The 22124-nt window shown below is 35.4% G+C and overlaps 1 protein-coding gene across 16 annotated transcripts in view; it reads left to right on the plus strand.

Moving 5' to 3' along the window:
• DLGAP1 (DLG associated protein 1) overlaps positions 1-22124 on the plus strand; it is a 401209-nt gene that overhangs the window by 127278 nt on the left and 251807 nt on the right. For 11 of the 16 annotated variants that reach the window (XM_030266040.4, XM_072924541.1, XM_012572010.5 and 8 more), the window contains one exon: positions 21261-21370. The exons of 2 other annotated variants lie outside the window; for them this stretch is intronic. The gene's annotated coding sequence lies outside the window, so the exon portion shown is untranslated. Of the gene's footprint in view, positions 1-8420; positions 8547-18847; positions 19249-21260; positions 21371-22124 lie in introns of those variants that run through there. 3 more of the 16 variants (XM_030266041.4, XM_041714249.2, XM_072924539.1) reach the window with 2 other exon arrangements.

The raw sequence follows: 22124 nt of genomic DNA on the forward strand, positions 1-22124 counted from the left end.
CTCTAGCCTGTAGTAGACTGAAGGGTAATGAGAGAAACAAACTCTGTCCTGAGCATACTGAATGACATCATCTTATATAGAAAGAGGGAAATGAATTTCTGTGGGAAAATAAAATGGGGAAAAATGGGAGAAAAAAGGGGAAAAAAAATTTCTATGGTCATTTCGGTATTTTACCTGTGATTCAAGCCTAACATATTCGGTAATTTTTTGATGAAATAGTTTTACAGAACATTTTAATATGCTGCATGTACAGCTTTGGATGGTAAATGGATTTTTCTAGACTACATTTATCAAAATGTAGAAACATGGACAGATGTAGTATACACCAAAACCTTCAAAGCTGGAAACCTTATAAGAAGAGAATGATTGAAAATAAACATTTTATCTTCGACTGCTAGTAACCATTCATAGGTGAATAAAATTTTCTGAAATGAAGCCACAATATTAATATTGGATTACTTGTTTTTTCATATGGTGAAGATGATTTCATATGGTTTATGGAGCAGCTGGCTCCTGAATTATTGGATATAAACATTAACAAAATACTCTATTCATACTGAAAAACCCGCATACTGTCATAATAGCAATCTGGATAATAAGACTGCCATCCAAAATTTCAAATGATTGGATAGAAAACAATTATTTTGAAGTTGCTGAGCTGCTCAGTAAGAGAGAATCCTGCTGAGGCAAACAAATGGTGAAGATCCTCTACAGAAAATTCACATGGAATTCTCTTTTCCAACCACAAGTTCAAGCAGCCAACAAAATGCTGTAAAAAAGACTTAGAATAAGCAGATTGAACCTATGTTCTTTCTTCCTTCACTGTTCTAAATTAAAGCTTTTTTAAAATTATTTCATTTTTTCTTTTAGGGGTGTGTGCCAAGTAAATACTATGAGGAAAAGATAGACATGCAGCAGTGTCAAGTAGGCTTTCCCAGTCCAGCTTGGACAGTAGGACTCAGCCACAGGGTCATGGCTAGTTCCTTACAAACCTGATGGTTGTGGTGACGTGTCTATGTACTGTGAAGGTGCTAATGAACAGCATTCCCATCAGTCTTTCAGAACAATAGAACAATAGCACTGAAGGTGAGGGAGTTCCCTAAACTAGGAGGAGGAACTTCTTCAAACCATCCTGCATTTAAGGACCTGGATACTGGGACACTTGACAGATACCAAGGTTGTTCTTTTGAGCTGCCTTTCTTTGTGGACCGACTTAAAGAGAGCTTGTAAAGACTAACTTCGTAACTTATGCACCAAAATTCAGTTGCCCTATTTTTGTTTTTGTGAGGAATGTTTTCACAGTAATCTTCAAAATCAAAGTAGAAATTCATCAGAGTAGATGAATGGATAATTTTTATCTGCATGGTCATAAAGCGCTCCAAAGAACACATGCTGCATAATGAATCATGACTTCATTTTGCAAACTGTGTCTTGGCTGTTTCCCAACGCTTTGTATTTTACCTTTACATCCAACACTTCTGTTTTTACTGGCCTGTAATTCTCATGGGACCTGTAACTGTTGATGTCACATGCACCAAATACTAGGCACAGTATCAAGGCCATGCCCCTTGTACTTCCTTGTTCCTCCATGTCTCAGAGTATTTCAAAGGGAAAGCAGTCATTTTTTTATGTTTGTAATGTTTCCAGAGAAGTCATCTGCCTTCCTGAAAATTTTTTTAAATTTGCATTTCACAAACTTTAGCATAACAGTCAATGCCCCTTCACAAGCTATGTGTTGTCACCAGCTTTCCAGTACAACACATTGCACCCATCTCACTGTTATGTTAAAACTTGTCAACAATGGCTTCTACCCTGCAATTATGCAAAAAACTTAAGCAATTCACAAAACAGGCTGCTGTTAGGAGAGAGGGACTATGTTATATTCCTTTGTGTGCTCCTTCTCTTGTGTTGGCTGAGTTCTTAGGAATTATGTTTATGCAAACTCAGTTGTCAGGTGGTTTTTTGGCACGTGCAAAGCTGATGGGGAGAGGCAATACAGAAGCAGCCGAACAGCTCACCAAAGTGGGCACCCAGTTTACGTAATCAGTGGTTTTGATGGAAGAGGGAATCAATAACAACTATCTATATTGAACTTTGCTGCAGAAGAATAAACATTGAGGACTACTGTGCCTGTATTGCTGCATAGAAGAAAGATGTATCAACAAATCACTGGTGACATTTTTAACCTACCAGTTAGGTGGAGAAATGGGACACTGTGATCCTTTGATGTTGTTATTGGTGTCAAACAAATTATGAGAACACTTCGGTCAGGTCATTTTTGTAGTTAGTAAAATCTTACCTACTATGCTAGATCAAAGGGAAATATGTCTGCACCATTACCGAAAATTTATGTTTTCTTAGTTAATGATTATACATTATTATATATTGCATTATTTTCTCTCAGCCAAACATCTGCTTGAACAATCATAGCTGTTCAACTTGCTGTGGTTTTTCTGAACGGCTGATCTTAAGTCTGAACTATTTTTTCCCTTGGAAATACTTACCAACTAATGCTTGGAAATATTTATCTCTAATGAAAAGGAAATATAGTGAGGTAATTAGCTGACAGTGAATTTATTTGCTGTCTGTTTAAAAAATTATACCTTATCAGTCAATAGGCTTGAGGCACACTTTTAAGAGATAAGTGCCTGTGTTTAAATTATAGGAGGCCTCCTCAGGGTGACTTAGGGTATGTGAACACCAACAAGCCTACCCCTCATTACTGCAATAATAATGTTTGCCATATACTTCCTTTATCAAACCCCAACATACTCTCAGAGGTGAAAATGTGCTGAGCACAATGATCAGTTTGAAGTAATATTTTTTCCCCTCTCCATCTGTACTATCTTATATTTGTTGCTATAAGCAACAGTCCTTTGAATTGCTGTATTTATAAAGCTTTAAAATAGGACAGATCAGAGCACACAATCTTTGTGACAGGCAATTTTTCTCTGTTTTCTTCACAAAGAAAAAAAGGCCTGTGGGAAGATATGCTCCCTCACCTGGATTTGCAGTAATCTTTGTTTCTCCAGAAGCCCAGAGTTTCTTTGCCTCTTCAAGGACAATATTTTTAAAACTGGGAAAGGGAAGAGGCTGTGTGTCAAAACTGATTAAATGTGTCAGATGTGTTAATCTATTGCAGAGGACTTTAGCCCTGTATTCTCAGTGTCCATGTTAAAATGTGGGAAACATGGCTTTCTTTCTCAGGCTAAGCAAGTTGCAGTCTTGTCAGAATACTTATAACTTCAAATTCAGATGGTATCAAGGTAAGACCTCTTTCCATTTACATTTTAGGAAATAATATTTCCCTGAAATACTGAAGTTGATGAGTGTGAATAAGCATTCAGTTTCATAGTTTCATTTAAAAAGGAGTTAAAAAACAGCTGTATTTTCACTGGTGGTTGTGTGGTTGCCTTTTCATTTTATTCAACTATTATACAGGAAAAACTGAATTTCTGACAGCTTTTGAGGGGATTCTTATGTTTTTCCTTCTTTTTACATATTCTTTCAGATGTGGATCACAAGCTGCAAAAAACAATAGTAATTTTTATAAGATGTTAAACCAACTGTGTTTATCTAGAGGACAATTTATTAGAAATTAGCATCCATCTCCTGACTGAAGATGTCATTCAGGAGAAAATAAACATCTTACTATGAAAAAAAAAATTTACTGATTGTATACTGGGCAGGGAATATGATTATCATGAAATATCTCCAGAAGCTCTATCTATGAAATCATGATATATTTATATCTTTGCCCTATTACTTTTTTCCAGATATATGATTTCAACATGAGCAGTACATGCAAATTTGAATTTGAAATGTTTTAGGATTCATAATTCCATTATTAATATAATTATATTAAATAACTTTTGAAACATTAATTAATATATATGCAATTTTCCTTAACAGCTTGATTGCACGAAAGAGGTTTTATTTACTTTGTCACAGAAAGTGACAAAATGATTTTGAGTTGAGCACATAGGTGTCAATCCAATGTGCAAGAGAATCAGACTATTAAAAAAATGTTAGGAGACTGTGAATTATCCCCTTCATAAACAATAAATTGCTCATTTTTATTGTGGTACACTTTAAATTTGTTCTAGACTTTAAAATGTTATGTCTATTCAATACAGTGAAAATAAATAGTGTAGTATTTCAAAAGAGCTTTTAAAATGACTGTAAGGGACAATGAATTCAGCTAGTTTTATTTCAGAGATTCTGTTTCTAAAAGAAGACCTTTGATGAGAGACCATGTCATCTATAATTTCTTCTTGTTTTATTTTGCAAGCAGCTAATCCTTTTTCTGATATAGCAGCTTTTCTTTGTCATTCAAAGAAGTGCATAGTTTGGACGATGCTGAGTGAAATCAAATCAATCTTCAAAAGTAAAAGAAGAAGAAAAAAGTCAACAATGAAGAAACACTAAAAGAGTTCAGGCTAAACTGCATTCAGTGGGGTAGGACTGGGGAGTGGCTACAGGTGCAGCTGAGTTGTCAAATCCAAAAGGAAGGGGCTTGTGAGCAGCTGGGAGGAAGTTACAGGTGGAAAACTCATTACCACGTTGCTAGTGCTGGAACAGTATGTTTGAGTCATCTGTTAAAAATAGTGAGGATAGAAAGACTTCAAAGTAAATTTTATCATAACATTCCTCTAATGAATGTCTTTGCTGTGGAAGGAGGGGGAAGAGGGAGAGAGTTCTGCTTTTCAGTGGTCTGAGCTTGCATGTTGCACTGGAGATGTGTGCAACCAAGTGAGCAGATTCTGCCCCAGGCAGGACCCTCCCCTGTGAAGTCTTCTTGGAAATACAGGTTTTGGCACGTGAACAATGCTTAGGAAGTTTTCTTCCTTCCCCAGAGCATATGGGTCAGTGGTTTGATTTCTGAGGAAGTTCAGATTTGACCATCTCCTTATGTTGTTGATGAGTAGAGTGTATACATATACAGGGAAGGATTTTTGCAGGAGTACTTGGGACATATGTGGTACTTCCCAAAAAATGCACAACTTGGGAAAAAATTCTCTCATTCTTTCTACTGCTGCTCATATCTGAATTATGCTTTTGCCTGTGGGCTTAAACAAAACATTTTCTGTTATCTTTCTGGGTTCTTCTAAGCATGGTATCAATGTGAATTTTTAAGGGCTTAGCATTTTCAACTACAACTGATCCAGCTATCAATATAGTCCAACATCAATATTAATCATTTCTCCAACCTGCTTAAGTACTAACATAAATGAATTTTATCAACATTGTGCTCAGAGCTTAGATCTTCTTGCTGCACCTTGCTGAAACTATTTCAAACTATCTCAAAAATACCTACATAGTGCCACAGTCTGGAGCAATCTAGACAAAACCCATGGCGTGTTTCTCACAAGTTTTAGAAGTTTTGCACTTAGGCAGTTCTGAAAGCAGTAGATTACCCTAAACTGAGGTTATTTTCCATTGATAAATGATAGTATGAGCAAGGCTCTTAACTCCTGAGCTTTTGGTTTTTTGATTGCTTGATTGAATTTCTCTATAATGTTTCATACTTCTTTTTCTTCCATCCTCTCTCCAAAAACCCTTTTTTGAGGGATTATTTTTAAAACAGTTATCATCCTATGGCCAGTTCATCACTCCATTATTGCTACTCTTGCTGTCTCTAAAAAGAGGCAGTAACAGCGCAAAGCTTTCTATCTCAGGGACATTACACTTTGTTCTCTGCACAAATATGGCCATATTAGACTGCATATAAACTGGTAAAATAAACAATGGGAGAGAATATTCTATGAAATGGATTCAGAATGAGGTGGTTTTGTGTGTTTGACAAGGAAATATTCATATATGAGAGCAAATGTCATGCATAGGCAGCTGCAGAACTCAAAACAACCTTGCTTTGGGCAATACAAGTACACCCTTTGACTCTTTCTGACTAAGTATGCTTATAGAAATTGTAAAACCTTTTCATCCAGCCTCTGTTGGATAACAATTTGAGACAGTTGCTCTGTCAATAAGTAAGTGTTTTTAAAAGGCAAAATAGAGTTACTTTTCAATTGTAAAGATAGAGAGAGATGGAACTTGGGAATCTGGCATTTGAACTATTGATTGTAGTATTCCTCAACAAGAGAAGCAGTCAGCATGAGATCACTTAAAATACCTGATATTGCACTGTAGACTAGGACAGGGTAAAAAGGCTTTCATTATTTTTCCCTGGTAACATTTCCCATTTCTTCCAGCATAAGTGCAGCAAGGCATGAGCTGATAGATAGGTGTTAATGTTGGTACAGTTTAGGTCACTTGAATGAAATTTTCGTAATTCACTTGAATGACAATTTCTATGCAATCCATCAGGGTACTGTAACTATAGTTAGAAGGTTAAGAAAGATTCCATCTCTTTTTCTACTGAAAGAATAATAATTTGCATGTCTTCCCAGAGCAGAAACCTATAATGAGACATAAAATCTGGTTAATTTTCTTTTAAAATACCAAGAAACTGGGGAGGAGGGGTCGTGAAATGCCATATTTTCTATACATTCAAATAGAGCATATCTCTAACATCTCAGTTGAAATCCAGTGGAACATAAACATTTAATCACAATTTGGTACCTCTGAACATCTTATGAACATCTATTTTTGCATATGCCTTTCTAGATTTTTGAAAGTTTGGCATCTAGGCTTTGTGCCCAGATGACTGAGTTGGTAAATTGTTTTTACCTCTATCCTGAAAACCATGATCCATTATGCAAGTAAATTAACATCATGAAGTTCCATACCATCTTCTCTGTTATGGCTGGCCATTTATTACACTACATGGAGCTTTAAAAATCCAAAGGAGATACTCTTTCTGAAAACTGCATAACTACCGTTTTGTGTATACTGAAAAAACATCCTGCAAAATAGACTTTGAAGTATTGACTTGTTGTAAGGGTACAATTTCTCTTGACTTTTTTGGGTGAAATTTATTTTAATCAGAAATACACCATTATGCCATTATCTATAACAAAACCTTTTTAACTCTCCAAGGACAGTCCCGTGGTTCTGCAAAACAAAATTAAACCAAAATATCTGACACATTTTCCTACCAATCTAATTCAGTCCCAACTGAATTCCATTTCTTATCCATCCCTTCATTCTGCAGCCAAAGTGAGCTCTATTGAGGGAGCTCAGCTGCCTCTGATATTAAAGCATTTCCTGCTTCGGTAACATTCCCCCTGCTTAGCTGGCTTTTTTTTTTGCCTCATGCACTTATGCTGTGAATCAGGGCTTTGTTCCATTAATGCATTGCTATCAAAAAAGGCTCCTGATACTATTATGGTGCTTCTGTTTAATGCAGGGGTCACTACAGTATGTGGGAAGTCCAACCAATAATCTAAGACTTACTGTTCCAGGCATTGTCAATATGTATGTGTATATATATATATGTATATATATGTATATATATATATATATATATATATACACATTTAAAAAAATGAAACAACAAACCATTCCCACTGTAGAGAATTGGTAAAAGAAATGCAGTCATTAAACAAATCCTTAAAAAACTGTGATCCAGTCCCCCACTACCAGACCCATCATATACCTCCCTTACATGACAAAATAAATGTGTATATTATGAATATATAGACACACCAGCTGGTTCTGTACAGCCCTCTGGATAGTTAAAGGGAGGGGAAATGAATCAGTAATTGTGTTTTAATTAGTACAGTTAGGATTTCTGACCTCCTCTTGTGTGTCTCATACTCAAAGTGAGTCATTGGCAAACTAAACAATGCAATTCATTTGCAGATTATCAAAATGCAAACAATTTGGGAAAGGCAAAAGAAGGAGAATTATTAATAGTCCTTCACTGCAGAACCCTCTGCTGGTGATAGAAAGCAAACTTTACTTGCATTTGAAGACCTTGCTAACCTGAGGCTAAAGACACTGAGGAAACCAGGACTGTCCTGTTGCAGTGGACTGTCACATTACTATCCCTATCTATGCAGCCTTGCACAGGCAAAATTGCAGTATAGTTATACCCCAAAATTTATGTTTAGAGGCAGTGTGAACTTGTGTATATGAATGCAGCTAACTTAAAATACTAAAAGGACAGTTAAAATGGAATGGAAAGGACTTCTTTATAGCATTCAAATAGCTGTGATCTCGAGTAGAGGTTGTGTAGATGCTCTGCAGAATATAAGACCATGGAGGCCCTGCATATGAAATTAAATTTCACAGAAACCGTTTTTTAACTGGGTGGTTGAAAAAAAGACAAACTGTTAACTTTCTGGTTCTTCAGGATTTTTTTAAATTATATTGATATTTGAGTTGGGATATTTATAATTTCTTTCATATCTTACTTTGAAAACTGTTTTAACTTTCTCAATATGCTTATATGCCATAATTAAATGTACTCAAATTCTTCTATTCTTCTGATACTTTTTTTTTTTTATATATCATAGAGAAACACAAGACAGAAGTGCATAGGACATCTCTGTCTAGATTGTTGTAAAGAGGCTACACTTGCTGGTCGTGCTGCTGAGCCACTTATGGCATTGGGAACAGCTCTGCAAACACCATCCTCCTCGGTATTGTATATCAATCCCTCAGGTTTTGAGTTCTAATAGCTTCCACTTTAGTATTCCCAATTAAATTTCCAATTATGGCTCTTCCGTTCATCTCCCTGTATGGAATGACACATCACTGAATTGGTTTCAGAACAGATACAAAACCAGTTCAATTTTTTACATACAAAATCCTTCATTCACCAGGATTTCTGTATTCTAATGTTTAGGATTTCGAGGTACTGTGTGGTTTTCAACAGTTTTCTGCCCATCACAAGTTAAAACTCGTCAACTGTATATTTTTTGCCTCCAAAATTAAAGAAAGTATTGTGGGGAAATGTAGCTACAGAAAAAAAAAAAAATTTAATTTAGACTGAGCAAATAAGAGTCAGGAAAGGTAACTGCTTGCATAGATGAGGTAGATTGACTGTAGGCCAGTAACTACAATCTCATGCTTACCTTAAGCCTAACCTTTGGGACCTGAAGTAGATCAGCCTCCTATGGCAGCCGTTCTATGACTTGGATCTTCTTTGACCTTCCTGGTTCTGATGTCTGTTGCAATGCAGTACTAGGATACACTGTACATTGCTACAAAACATTCTTTCTGATAATTATTATTGAGGAAAAAATCTTCACAGATAAAAAAGGTGCAATTGGAGCATGACTGGGGATAATGGGGACATAAGGAAACTTTGGTTATTGTTGCAGTCAGCTCTGGTAAATCACATAGATTACTGTATAATTTTTTTTTGACTTGGCCAACCTTAACACACTATGCTTATTCATTCTGGGACTCAGTAAAGGTATTGCACAATAGTAATTCTGAGCAATGTGTAGGAAGGCTCTTGTTTCATTTCAGTAAGCAGGATATGATATTGGTATCTATGTTTCTTCTCCTGATGTGATTGTTTTGAAAGCTTTGGCAGAGGTTGTAATCAGCGGAGCAGTAGATACATGTTAGATTCAGGCCTTGTTTAGAGGTCTGATTGAATTGTTCATCTGGTACTGTAAAACTTCAGTTGAAAATCTGCATTTACAGAAAGCCACAAAACATTCAGCCAAGTAACAGGGCTAATTTTTACCAGACTAGAAATGAAAACAAAATCAGGTGAAAGCAAATCATGGTGAAGATATTTCATGAAACTCTATTTTACCAAGTTTTTTTTGTAATTGTAATAGCAATTTCTTTATAAAAGCAATTTGCAATGAATATGAATTATGCTCAGTGATGTCATTATATGATGTTTTGTACAAAGAGTGCATTAAAAATCTTTAGCTGTGACTCATTCTGGTTGCAAATGTAAAATCAGTCTCACAATTTTATTTCTTCAGGCCATTCAGAAAACAGTGCTAGGAAGCTATTTAAAAACCCATCAAGTCATACTTTCTTGGACAGAAAGCCAGTAGTCATTGTAATTGCATGCCAAATAAAGGCTTTTTTTCTGAAAGGTTTTTTGTTTTCCTGTTAAAATTATTTTTAAATAACATCTATTGCGTCTACTTCTTAGGAAAACTTACCCATTTTTAGTGCTGACACGACTGAAGTAGTTTGATTGCTTGAGGCCAGAAGTCTAATTGAAAAATTATTAATAAAATTAATACAGCATTCAGAGTAGTGATTTGAATTTTCATGACAAGCTTTCATTTCTTCAAGTCTTTACACTTGAGTCATCACTTTGTTTTTAACTTTTTGATAAGTGGAACGTCAGTGGAGAAGTCTATGTCAGTTTAAATGAATGCTTGTCCCTTGTGACTATTTCTTTGCAAATTAAAGGCTGGGATTTATGCATGTACACTCTGACCACTCAAGCCATGCCTATAATGTGCCATACAGAGAAGTTTTGAGTGCCAGGATATTTAAGTGAAAGCTACTGTTTAGTGATGGATTCAGCATGGCAGTCAGATCCCAAACACCTAGAGAGACGTGGTTTGTGGAGGAAGTCCAGAACAAAAAATGTATTTACTAAAAGCATGAAAATCTACACATTTGATGTTTGTATTACCAGTGGTTGCTACAACTGAGAGTAATTCAAGTGCTGGAGAACTTAGATACTATATTGTTCTGGTATTTTGAGTTCAGTAACCTAGAATGAAAGCATCTCTGAACTAATGTCTTCTCTAATGTAGCAGACAGAAGCCAATAATTACCAAGTAACAGTTCAGGCCATAAAGGAAAAAAGTGAACACATTCAGACATTAGCCAACATTATATAGAGACAGTGCCAAAGACATTAATTGCTTGTTTTCCCAGTGCATTTATTAATCACTTCCTCAAGAGCTTATGTTAAAAAAAATCTCTGAATTATCCATCACTGAATATGTTATTTTATAAATATTACTGCATTTTAAATACAAGGACTTTAGAGACACAGAGTTAACAAAAAGAGAAATTGAAAAGTGCATAGTAACAAGTTCTAAATATAAGAAGAATTTTTCTATTGGGTTAGGGAATATGTTTGTAGATTGGGAAAATTAAAATACAAATTATTCTGTACTTGTTCAGAAAATATGATGAAAGGAAATTTTTCATATTGAGAACTGTTTTTCAGTCACAGTAGTTTTTTAGCTAAAATATGGAAAAAGGCAAGGGCCATCTGAAGAAACAACCTGATTATATTCTGAGGATGTTTCTCCATCCTAAGTTTGTTATTTTCCATTATAAAATGTTTACCAAGTATTCTGTTGAAAATGATGTAGATATACTTAGAATACTGCCAGTTTTGTTACAAAATCTTCATTAGGAATGTGAGTCATGCACCATGTAGCACCCAGCATGTCATTACAAGCTTAAACAATAAAAGTTTTTGTAGCGTGTCATGAAGATTCAGCTATTTGGGGGTATTTTCTGAATTCTATGGGACTCCTATGAGATTGACTAGCCCAGAGACAGCAAAAATCACCTATTCTTGTGAAAACTTATTAACTAATTTTTCCTACATTCCATGACCATTAAGTTACAACTCTGATTTACATCTCCTATTAAGATTCTCCACTGAAAGATAATGCTGTCAATGCCTTCCAGAATCATAAAACTCTAATTCCTGGATACTTGGCCATAGTTATGGTAAACAAGATAAAATACAGAATACCTAAAAATGTTTCACCTTGCTTGCATTAAATTTAGAATTAGACCGTAAAGATAACTTCATAAATAATAAACAATTAAAACAATGGTAATTCCCCAAATCAAGAAAAGGAAGACTCAGAAAAATGAAATATAAAAAGAGCTAATAATGTGCCAGAGCAGATTAATGGAAAATTACAGATTAACTCTGATGGACTTTTTGTGCAGTATTAGATGAATTTAACAATGGTACAGTAAGATGGTTTTGACTTCTTTATATCTTAGTATATGCATCCATCACATTTTTCAGCATTCTCTATATTTAAAGACTGTGAAAAAACCCTTGTATGTTGTGCTGTTAAATCATCTCTGCAGACTGTTTTCATATACTGGCAGGCCAAACAAGAGAAATGTATCAAAAAATAAGAAACAAAAATGCAGCTCTTCATAAAGTTGCATTAAAATTTTCTTTTCTTCTCATATGGAAAACCTTTGATATAGAAACAATAGTATCTATGACTGTTAATATTCTTGCTTACGATGATGAATGTTAACTTCATTTTTCATCTTTTGTCCAATTAGTTTTACATTTAAACTATCATTATTGTACATTGTACAATTTTGAAAGTCATAGCAGAAGTATTATGGAAGGATTTCCTTTTCATCTGCATAATAGTCAAACTAACTTTCTTTCTTTCTTGTTAACTATAGGGTGTTTAACTTTTGGCATAAATGATGTTCAAGTTCTTCTACCCATCTATTGTGGGTGTTTTCATAGAACTCAAAACGGTTTTATTCTTAGAGCATCAAATCTCTCTGTCCTTTCTGCATGTTTCGTACTACTAGATGCTTTCTCCTGCTCGTTTTCCAACACTAGGTACTCTCTTCCATTTGCTTCATCCATTTATGCATGATTTTGGACTTGGAAGAAGTGATAAATGTTGTCTTCTCTTTATCACTCAGCTTTTAAGTTGTTCTGACAGCAGAAACTGCTGTTCCAGTTAGAGCAGGTTCATTAGGTCATCTGAAAGCATTATCAGGAGCACCTCTTCCACTTCCACCCTTACTGCACTAAATGCTGTTGCATCAAATGGTTCCATTCATTAACTGGTCTAAGGCAGCATCCACCAGAGCTTGTGATAACACACAGAAGTATTCTGTCACAGTGGATGTTGAAATTATTGCCTCTCATTTGCAATTCAATGAAACTGTCATTTTTCCCTTGCAGTTCTGCTTCCTTTTGCCATATGTTCTCCTTAATACAGCAGTTGGGCAGCACTTTTACTATCACTCATTCACCTCATCTCTTGCTTCTGTTGCTCACTGTGGAGCAGACTTTCTGCAGCTACAGTCTCCTGATTGCTGCCTATGACTGCTTTTCCCCTTTGTTTTCCCTAATGAAGGAAGTTCACCAGCAATGTAGACTTCGCCAGTATGCAGTTCATATTTTTTGTTATATTTTGCAATTTGCAGCTATAGTTGAATGTTATATAAATGATTAATTAGCACTTATTACTGTTTTACATTTCCTAAGTACTGCACAAACTAACTAATCAAGCAGTCAATAAATGAATTAAGCAAAAAGCCGCACACAGTTACAGGAGTTGTTTTCTCTCTGACATTCACTTGCATACAGGCATGCTGTGAAATCTATAATAAAAAAAAAAAAAACTATAATAAAAAAAATCATCTATGATTAGGTGATATTTTTTTTCAATTTTGTCACAGAGAAATATAATTGAAAACCATTGCTTGTGTAGTTAGATGTAATAAACCTTATTACACTGTGTGGGTTTTTTCAAAAAGCTCTTTACTTCAACCTATGTTCCTGTTCAAATCACAGCAATATTGGCAGCCAGTGAGAGCAGCAATAGGCCAGCAGGAAACTCCTAATGTACCTAATGGGGCTAATGTACCATATTCACAATTCCATAAAATTGTCTTAATATGCCCTGCTTATTAGCACAAAATAAAGAGAAATATTTGTAGGGTCAACCTGGCAGTGTTGTCTGCTAGTTTTTAAAAAAATAATTTTAAAATACATAAAAAATAAAGATAAAATTTGTACTATGTAACTCTTCATTTGCTTAGATGGGCATGAGAAGCTTACACTTGTCATAATTTAAGCCTGGGTCATATAAAGTTCTTTTGTACACCTCTGAATCAGCTTTATTGACAAGTTTGTTTGAACTTGCTCAGGTCTTCTGTACTCTGACAAGACAGAAAAATGCATGGTTTACACTGATCAAAGAAAAAAGGGCAATTTCTCTACCAACAAAAGGAATATTTATCTGCACAGGACATAATCCCGACTGTGCCTTGACTAACAAAGACAGTTCAGTTTGGTGGGAATTCATGCAGGACTAAAGTTTTCTCATTTTACCATCCAGTATAGCATGATGGAAAGATAATGAATTTTCTGTTGACAGCTTTTTTTTCCACATCAAATGTAACTAGAGCCTTGTTCAGGAGGTTTGAAGGTTTGAGTTTTAAGTACAGCAAATGCATGATGACTGAACATAAAAAATTGTGCACTGTATGTGAAAGCCATTACCTGGCCAGATGTTTTAACCATGGAAACTTGCAAGGAAAGCCTCTGTCATATCCACACACTGATGTTTAGCTTTGGCTCCAAAGCAAGAGCAGAATGGCCTGGACCACATGAAAAAAAGAGAGAGGGAGAGAGAATTTTTTACCTGGAAATAGTAAAGAGAAATACATGTCCTTTTAAATATTTTGACAGATGATCTGTTACACAGATTGATTTGTGGTAATAGAAATTTAGCCTTTGTGAAAAGGTATGATTAGATTATCAAAGTATCCCCCTGTTTGCAGATTCCTAATAGTGCTGCACAAGTAGAGCTCTTTACTATGCAGCACATTTTCAGCCAGCTGTGTAATTGAAAGTTTCTTCCTGCAACAGCTGGATGGCATTTTTTAACATTTTCAGTATCAAAAACTGCTCAAATGCTTCATGATTGCTATTTAGTTTGGGAGGAGTTTTTCAGCATTTCAAAGGAAAGGGATGATTGGAGGAGTAGTATTTCATGCAATAAAATCATGAGCTGGGCATGTTTAAATTTCATAGGCAGGTTCTGGAAGATATACTCTGAAATTGTCTACTTTTGACTGTGTACCAGGAGAAACAATAACCTTGGGGGTTTTTTATTGTCTTCTACTGCTCATCATGTTATTTTGGGGAATAAAGAGATGAAAATATAGAGTGATTTAAAAGCACAGTAATTCTTGAAGTGCTACTGACATATTTACTGCTATATTTGTTCCCAAAAGTGAATTGATAAAATGTAAAGACTGTACAAGAAATGTGGAGACCAGGGTAATTTGCAAAGGACTGTTATATATTTCTGGAAACATTACCTGAGGTACACAGGTTTTTGAACCGATTTTATATTGCAACCACTTCTATGATGTACAGATATTTTAGTTGTAAATTTCAAGGGATGAATAAGTATTTAGGAGAAAAAGATTGTAGTTGATTTGTTTGTAACATTTCACTTGACTGTGCAGGTGCAATGCAGAGACTTTCATCATATGTGTGTGTGAATAAATATTTCTCTCTGTACATATGTGTCAAATGGTGAGGGGAATTGTATTCACAGGTCTCTATACAGTGCTTCACAGTGATTTTTTTTTAATATATAATAATCATGGCTTAAAATTTCCTTTCTTCCTTCTTTCCTTCCTTCCTTCCTTCCTTCCTTCCTTCCTTCCTTCCTTCCTTCCTTCCTTCCTTCCTTCCTTCCTTCCTTCCGTCCGTCCGTCCGTCCGTCCTAGCAAGGTATTTGCTGACTCAACTGTTAATGTGCTAACAAATTGGTATGCGTGCACTATCAGCCCAGTTTCAACTCTCTTAATGGCATGAGAAACAAAACAAAACACATTATAAAGTTTTATTAAATTTAGGGTTTTAAACAGTTTCTGTTAAAATGCATTCTTGGGGTAGTGGTAGATACAGAAAATTGTGGATTTATGATTTTATTTTTTTTTTTAATTTGCCTATGTAGTTTTCTGCCCACTTTAGAGCCAAATTCTTCATGGACATGGGATGAAAAATCCCATAGTGGGGCAATCAGGTGAGGAGCCGTGGAAGCTTCTCCTTATTAAGAAACAGGTTTGGAAATATTAAGGCTTTATATAACTGATTTTTTCAGTTACAATGAAGAGCAAATTAAAACCATTTACTTCCAACTAGATTAGGCTGCAGAACTTCCCGCTGGTGCTGATGCAGAAACATTTCATAGAGAATATTTTATTCCTCCTGTGGATTGATGTTGAGGGAAAGCCTGTGCTTGGGATTTTTCCTTTATCTCATGTGCAGACTTATAACTCAGTTTCAAAAGCAATTAATATTTATGAGGTTGGGTTGAGAATAATACAACTGCAGTGAGACAGTGAAATGTCTGCCATTCACACACTGCTGTATAATGGTAAAAATACATATTTAAGTTTGAATTAATTAAATTGTATTTAATCCTTTTTCTGTGAGCTTGTAAACAGCAGCTCATATCAATGCTAATGTACATTGTTGGCAAGTGACATGTGCTGTCAGCATAATTTTAGACACATTTCATTTCTTGCATAGTGCTTATTGCTCATATAGAACTTTAAACTTTTTCTCATTGGTGTGCCAACTGCTAAAATCAGAAGGTTTTTCCAAGATGTAATTTTTTTGTGCTTTGTATGCAGAAACAATGGAATTCAAATAGTGATTGTGTAGTGATTTCCCAAGGCAGTGTAATTAAAAATCACATTTTGCAGAGCCCTTTAATTGGCATTGATTTTAATCCTTCAGGTTAGCTTATTTTCAGTTTAAAGTGAAGAACCGTCAAAAGACTGTGACTCTATAATTGGTGGCAAATACAATCAGGCTAAAAGTGCTCATCTTCTCAGCCTACCTTCCTGAGCAGGATGATGGAAGATATGAGCAGCTTATTATTGGCAACCTGGTGCTCCAGTTGTCTTGGGGAAAATAAGTGGTTTGCTCTGAGTATGAGCAAAACCTTAATGTGTTATTATTACTGTAGATCAGGAGCTGAGCTGTAGACATTGAAGTATTGCATTAATATTTGCTGTGCTTGGATTAGCTGAATTGGCAGTGCATTTAAGTAGGGACTTGGGCTTTCTTATTATTTACTTAATTATATTCGTAATTTACTGTGGCTGAGTACTCAGCATGATTTTTAATTGTCTGTTGGAGACTCTTAATTTTACAAATGAGGTTCAATAAATGCGTGTGATATTGCAGTCTTGGTTTTATAGGAAGAAGACTGAGTTTTCTGCTCATTGCTAAGCTTTATGGTATTCCCATTACTACTACACTAGTGTGGTTGTAATTAAATTTTTAGAAGTTCATTTGTGTGTAGTTACTAGGCAATCCTAATTTCTGCAATTATTATTATTTTGCCATGATTTGCATAGCAAATATATGAGGTTCCTAGGTTCCTGCCCAGTGCTTTAAAAGTAAAAAAAAAAAAAAATTGATGCTAATGGCTTAATATGCACTAAATCATCACCTGAAAGAGGCCTTTTCTGAACATCAGAGGTTATCTGCCATTTGTCACCTCAGGTACTCACCTGAAAGGCTGCAATATATATAAAGACCCTCTAAGCACACCTTTATAATGGAATACATGTTTGTATTGTTTGGGTTGTTAATGTAGGTCAGTTTCTTGATATTTTGTACAGAAAAATTGATAGTCATCCACCTTCACTGTGAATTACTTTAATAAAATATAAGATGAGATGGAAAAAAAATAGTGGAAAAAAAAAAAAAGCAAAAATTGTATCCATTTCCTTTACCATATGTATTGTTAATTAAAAATTATGCATATGAGCAGAACCTCAGGAGTGTAAAGAAGCATCTTGTAGAGGAGAAATCAAATGGTTTAGTTAATAATAAAACACTTGAAGACTTGCCCTTCATTACCTCATTGAAATTTGGTTTAATGATAATGGTCACACTGTGAATTGGTGTTCTGCACAGGAATGGTACAGATGTGTGAGAGTCTGTTTCTCAGACTCACAGATTCACAGAATAATTTACATAGTAAGGAATTATAGGCAGTTATCAAGTTGTGGAGGGGTTTGTTCAACTGATGTTCCCATGATGAGATACCACAACCTCCCTAAGCACCTGTTCTGGGTTATTCTTTGCTCCTATTCTTTGCTATGCTTTCTTCTATGTTTCTTTTTAACAAAATCTATCTAAAAACACCAAAAACATTATAAAAATTACCATCAATCTCAAAAGTATTTTTGTCCCATGCCCTGTTTCATGCGTTGGAGATCAAAAGAAAGAATATATGAACATGTCAAACATATTCTCTTAGCCTCCTGATGTCTTGAACTTTGGGTCTTTCTGAGCTGCATGTTTCTAAACATTTCTGGCTACCTAAATTTGAGGGAATTTAATTTTCCCACACTTTTCCTTCTCTTGAAGGTATGATTTTATCCCCATAATCTACTGTGGCAGGAGTCCCCCAGTACAAATGCACTTTGAAGAAGGGGCCACCCCTCTTTGTTTATTTGTTCAACTTTCTTTCTTCTTGATGCCTTGTGAAGGCTGACCTACAGCAGAGGCTAGGTGAAGTTAAAGAATAAAGTAGGTATTTATTGAAAGGTCTCGATGGATACAGCTTGGGCAGCACAAGAGCCCAGCCAGGGCTACACTCAAGATTAACCCAAAATGGTCACAAATTGGATGACCGGTCCAGAGATTTTATAAGTTTTGGTACATTAGCATTTTGGAGTTAATTGTCCAATTACAGCTTTAGGTCATGAAGTCCTATCCTTGTTTTTCTCTCTTCAGTCCACATTGTTTATGCTCTTGGGCCTGGGGTTGTCCTTGGTCCCCAGCTAGAGAAGGAAATGTTTTGTCCACCTACTCTGTGGAGGGAGCTTACTATCCCTTAATATGAAGCTCAGAATTACACACTAAACCAGTACAGAATATGAAAAATATAAAAGCTAAAATCTGAGGCAAAAAAAAAAAAAAGCTACATCCATTTTATGATGTTACTCTTAATCAGTTTGATTAATGTCCTATGGTTGGTTTCACAATCTTCCATTATTCAATTTTATCTTTTGATGTAGTGTTACTCTATTCATTTGTCCCTCATGCAGAAGTCATTCTGTATGCTCCATTATCATCGTACTTTTTTGTGAGCTTCTGGTAGTACCTCTTTGATTAAATAAAAAATAAGGAAAGCAGTCAGAGAAGGCTAGCATGCATAAACATGCACAAATAAGAAAGACCAAAACAGATGAAGAATTACAGGAATTTTAAAACTATTAAGCCAATGTTGATTTAGTTTAGGGCTCTTGACATGGATAGTGCCATCTGTTTGTACAGTATCTGAAGTACACTAGTCCATGGCCATCTCTGAAAACTCTGTCATATATACTTAGATGTTTGCAGAAAGTTACTTTCAAATTTTCTCTTTTTTACACTTCGGGCAGTGGCTTACAGTGTGTTTAACACTTGTATGTTGCAGGTGATACCTTACATTGCCTGCCTTTGGTGTTTCTGTCATCACTAAATACATCTGACAAATTAAAATTTCTCTTATTCAAGCAAATTCTGTCATCTAAGAAAAACTCATCTGAGCCCAGCTTCAGCAAGATTCTCAACAAAATCTTCAAGTATGTGAGTTTCAATGGGTTCAGGGAAGTTGTAACAACTCAAGTTTCCCCCTAAAAACATGGAGGATTTGTCCCTTTAGAGATTTAGGTTTGTAAGCTCCCTAAAGAGATGTTATAAAAAAAATCAATCCAGTTTACTTGCTACAATTAAATATACTCACTCAATTTTGTACTTTCATGGAAAATCTGAAATGCTTATGATATAGTCAATATTATAGGCAAATTAAAGCCTTCCTTAAAAGAGATCCTATCAACAGGAAATCTTTGCATTTCTGAAATAATTTAAAAGCAGTTTCTAGTTCTGTACCTCTCTCTTGATCCCACTGTCAATCTGATAATTTCATCGTCTCATTTTCCTTCTTTGAACATATTGTTTCTCCCACTTCTGACAATAAAAGCCTGTGCAACCAACCAAGAAAGACCAACTGTAGAGAAGGAACCGGAAATTCAGTTTTAGAATTAAGAAGAAATACACTAAAGATAGTTGCGTACCTCAAGGGAAAGGCAGACCCTCAAAGCCAGCTCTACACAAAGCGCTGTCATTAGAGTACTAGTACTAAAAACAACAGAATGTTTCTATCCTGACAGTAATGTCAGAGATTCCGAAGCAGTGTCAGAATTTAGTTAATCTTGGAAACAGAACTCACAATAAATATAAAGAAAGTAACAAAGAGGAGGCTGCAGCTGTCATCTGTTTGACCGCTTTAGAGGTCAAGGAATTCCCAGGAATAATCACCTCCTATATACAGAGGCTATTCCTGTCCTATTAGTGGTTACTTGAAAGAATTTCAATCCAACGCTTGATGTTTTACAAAGACGTGCATCCTGCTTTGAAAGGAATTAATTTATGCAAGTTTTTTAGCCTGTGGGAAGTGGGACATCAGCCTCTGTTTGGGTTAGTCTCTTCTAGTTTTATAAGCATGAGTTTGTAGTATTTTCAGGTTATTTTTGCTCTGAAAACTTTTACTTGCTTTTTCGGACTACTAGCCCCCAGTAGTTAACTGTGGTGTGGAAAGGTATTTCTTTGAATGAGCATCAAGTGATTAAAATAACTTAAGAACCTTCAAACAAGTTATTGTAGTGATAAATATTCAATGTAGTCCAAGGCTAGTATCAAAGCACCTTAGCTGTGAATTTATTTTCTTTTAATATGCCTTACAGTAAAATTTTGATTTGAGATGTTAACTGCGTTTTCAAGACAAAATACTCACACTTATTCTGGCTTGTACTTTTAAATTGTTCACATGAAAAAAGACAGAACAAAATTGGTTAGACCTTTAGGTGATCAGAAACAAAACTTAAATAGTGAGATGACTCATAGAGAACAAATATAGAACACAGAGAAAAGCCATTTATTTTTGTTAGCCTCAGTAAGTAATACTGGAGAAATAAGAGGGGAAAAGATGCATATAATTTTCCTTACAAGAGAGATAAAATGGATTATAAATAAGTATTTTCAGTTTATATATTTTTTTAAAACTATATATTTTAACGTGCAGTGGCTTCCCATTGCAATTTTGTCCACTACCCATCGAATGCTGGTATAGGAAGCACTGTGTATACAGCTGGGTGGTTCAGGTTTTCTCACCATTCTCTTCTGCTTTTCCAGACAAAGGCAGTAGGATTCCATGGTGTTTTACGTAGAGTGAGAAAAGGTTGTGAAAGGGAGTGAGTGGGGGAGAGGTGAGCTTGCAGAGATTTACTGGGGCAATCACATGTAACTAGTCTTGATAGCTTTTGGTAAAAGAACTAAGAAACTCTTCATACATTGTGCAGGAAGAGTAGGAAGGTTGAGATGGCACCACAAATGCAGCATTATGCAATCAAAATATTCTTTTTTTGTTGTGAAAAGGAGAGTATGGAACCATGTGAAAACCTTGCCATGCAGCATTGTTATAAAACATCTCAGCGTTGCTGTGATTTTTAATGAATACATAGATCCTTGCCATTTTAATAATTTTATCTTGTTTCAGACTAGTAGTTTTAACTCCTACACTTTGATTGCATTTCAGAACAGTCAAGCATCAAGTATTGGAACTGACATCTGAATTAAAGAGTGTGCAAAAAATCTCTTCCCTCTTTAACTATTGAAACAACTAAAATGGAAAACTGAATAAAAGAGGTGAGTCCTTTCCTCTGATCATTCGCCTTGGTCTTTGTCTGCATTGCTTTTATTAATTTTCTCCAGATCTGCCTCCTGCAAAGGCAGGGAGCTAAATGACTGCAAACTTTCAAACGCTTTGATGGAAGTAAAGGTAGATAGAAAATTACACATATGAGAATCCATCTTTGCATTTAACTAGTTTTGCTAGCTGAGGGCTCTGTTAATATTGGGTGTCTTTGAATATTGTGGTGAATGATTTTCACAAGTCTGATATTAATGTAGAAATATATATATATAATATAAACTTAATATAAACTTAAATGATAAATAGAGCCCCATAGAGCTAGATTCACCAAAACTGTGGAGAGAGTGTAGGGAATGTAAAAGGAAGGATTGATTTGGCCTAGAGGAATGTTAGCAAAGGGGAGAGGGCAGAGGGAAAAATGAAGTACAGAAGACAAGCATGGCAAAGGGTTGCAGCATCTTGTAAGTAACATTGAAATGGCCTGGAAAAGCTCTGGTAGGGATAGAACTTCCTTTTCCACAGTGTCCACAGATATTTTTACTTGGGGTTTTTTTCTATTTGTTTTGGTGGGGGTTTTTTTTTACACTAAAAGGGACCTGATAGAACACACTGAAGATAAGCTGACCTCTAGCCTCTTGAACAGAAATGGAATAGCAGTGAAATGTCTACATATAGTGAATTACTGGTATTTCCCAATGTTAATCATACTGAGAAAAATTTAAAGCAGTTCCATATCATGTTTCTTTA

Source organism: Taeniopygia guttata, chromosome 2 (assembly GCF_048771995.1).
Source record: "Taeniopygia guttata chromosome 2, bTaeGut7.mat, whole genome shotgun sequence".
Lineage (NCBI taxonomy): Eukaryota > Metazoa > Chordata > Aves > Passeriformes > Estrildidae > Taeniopygia > Taeniopygia guttata.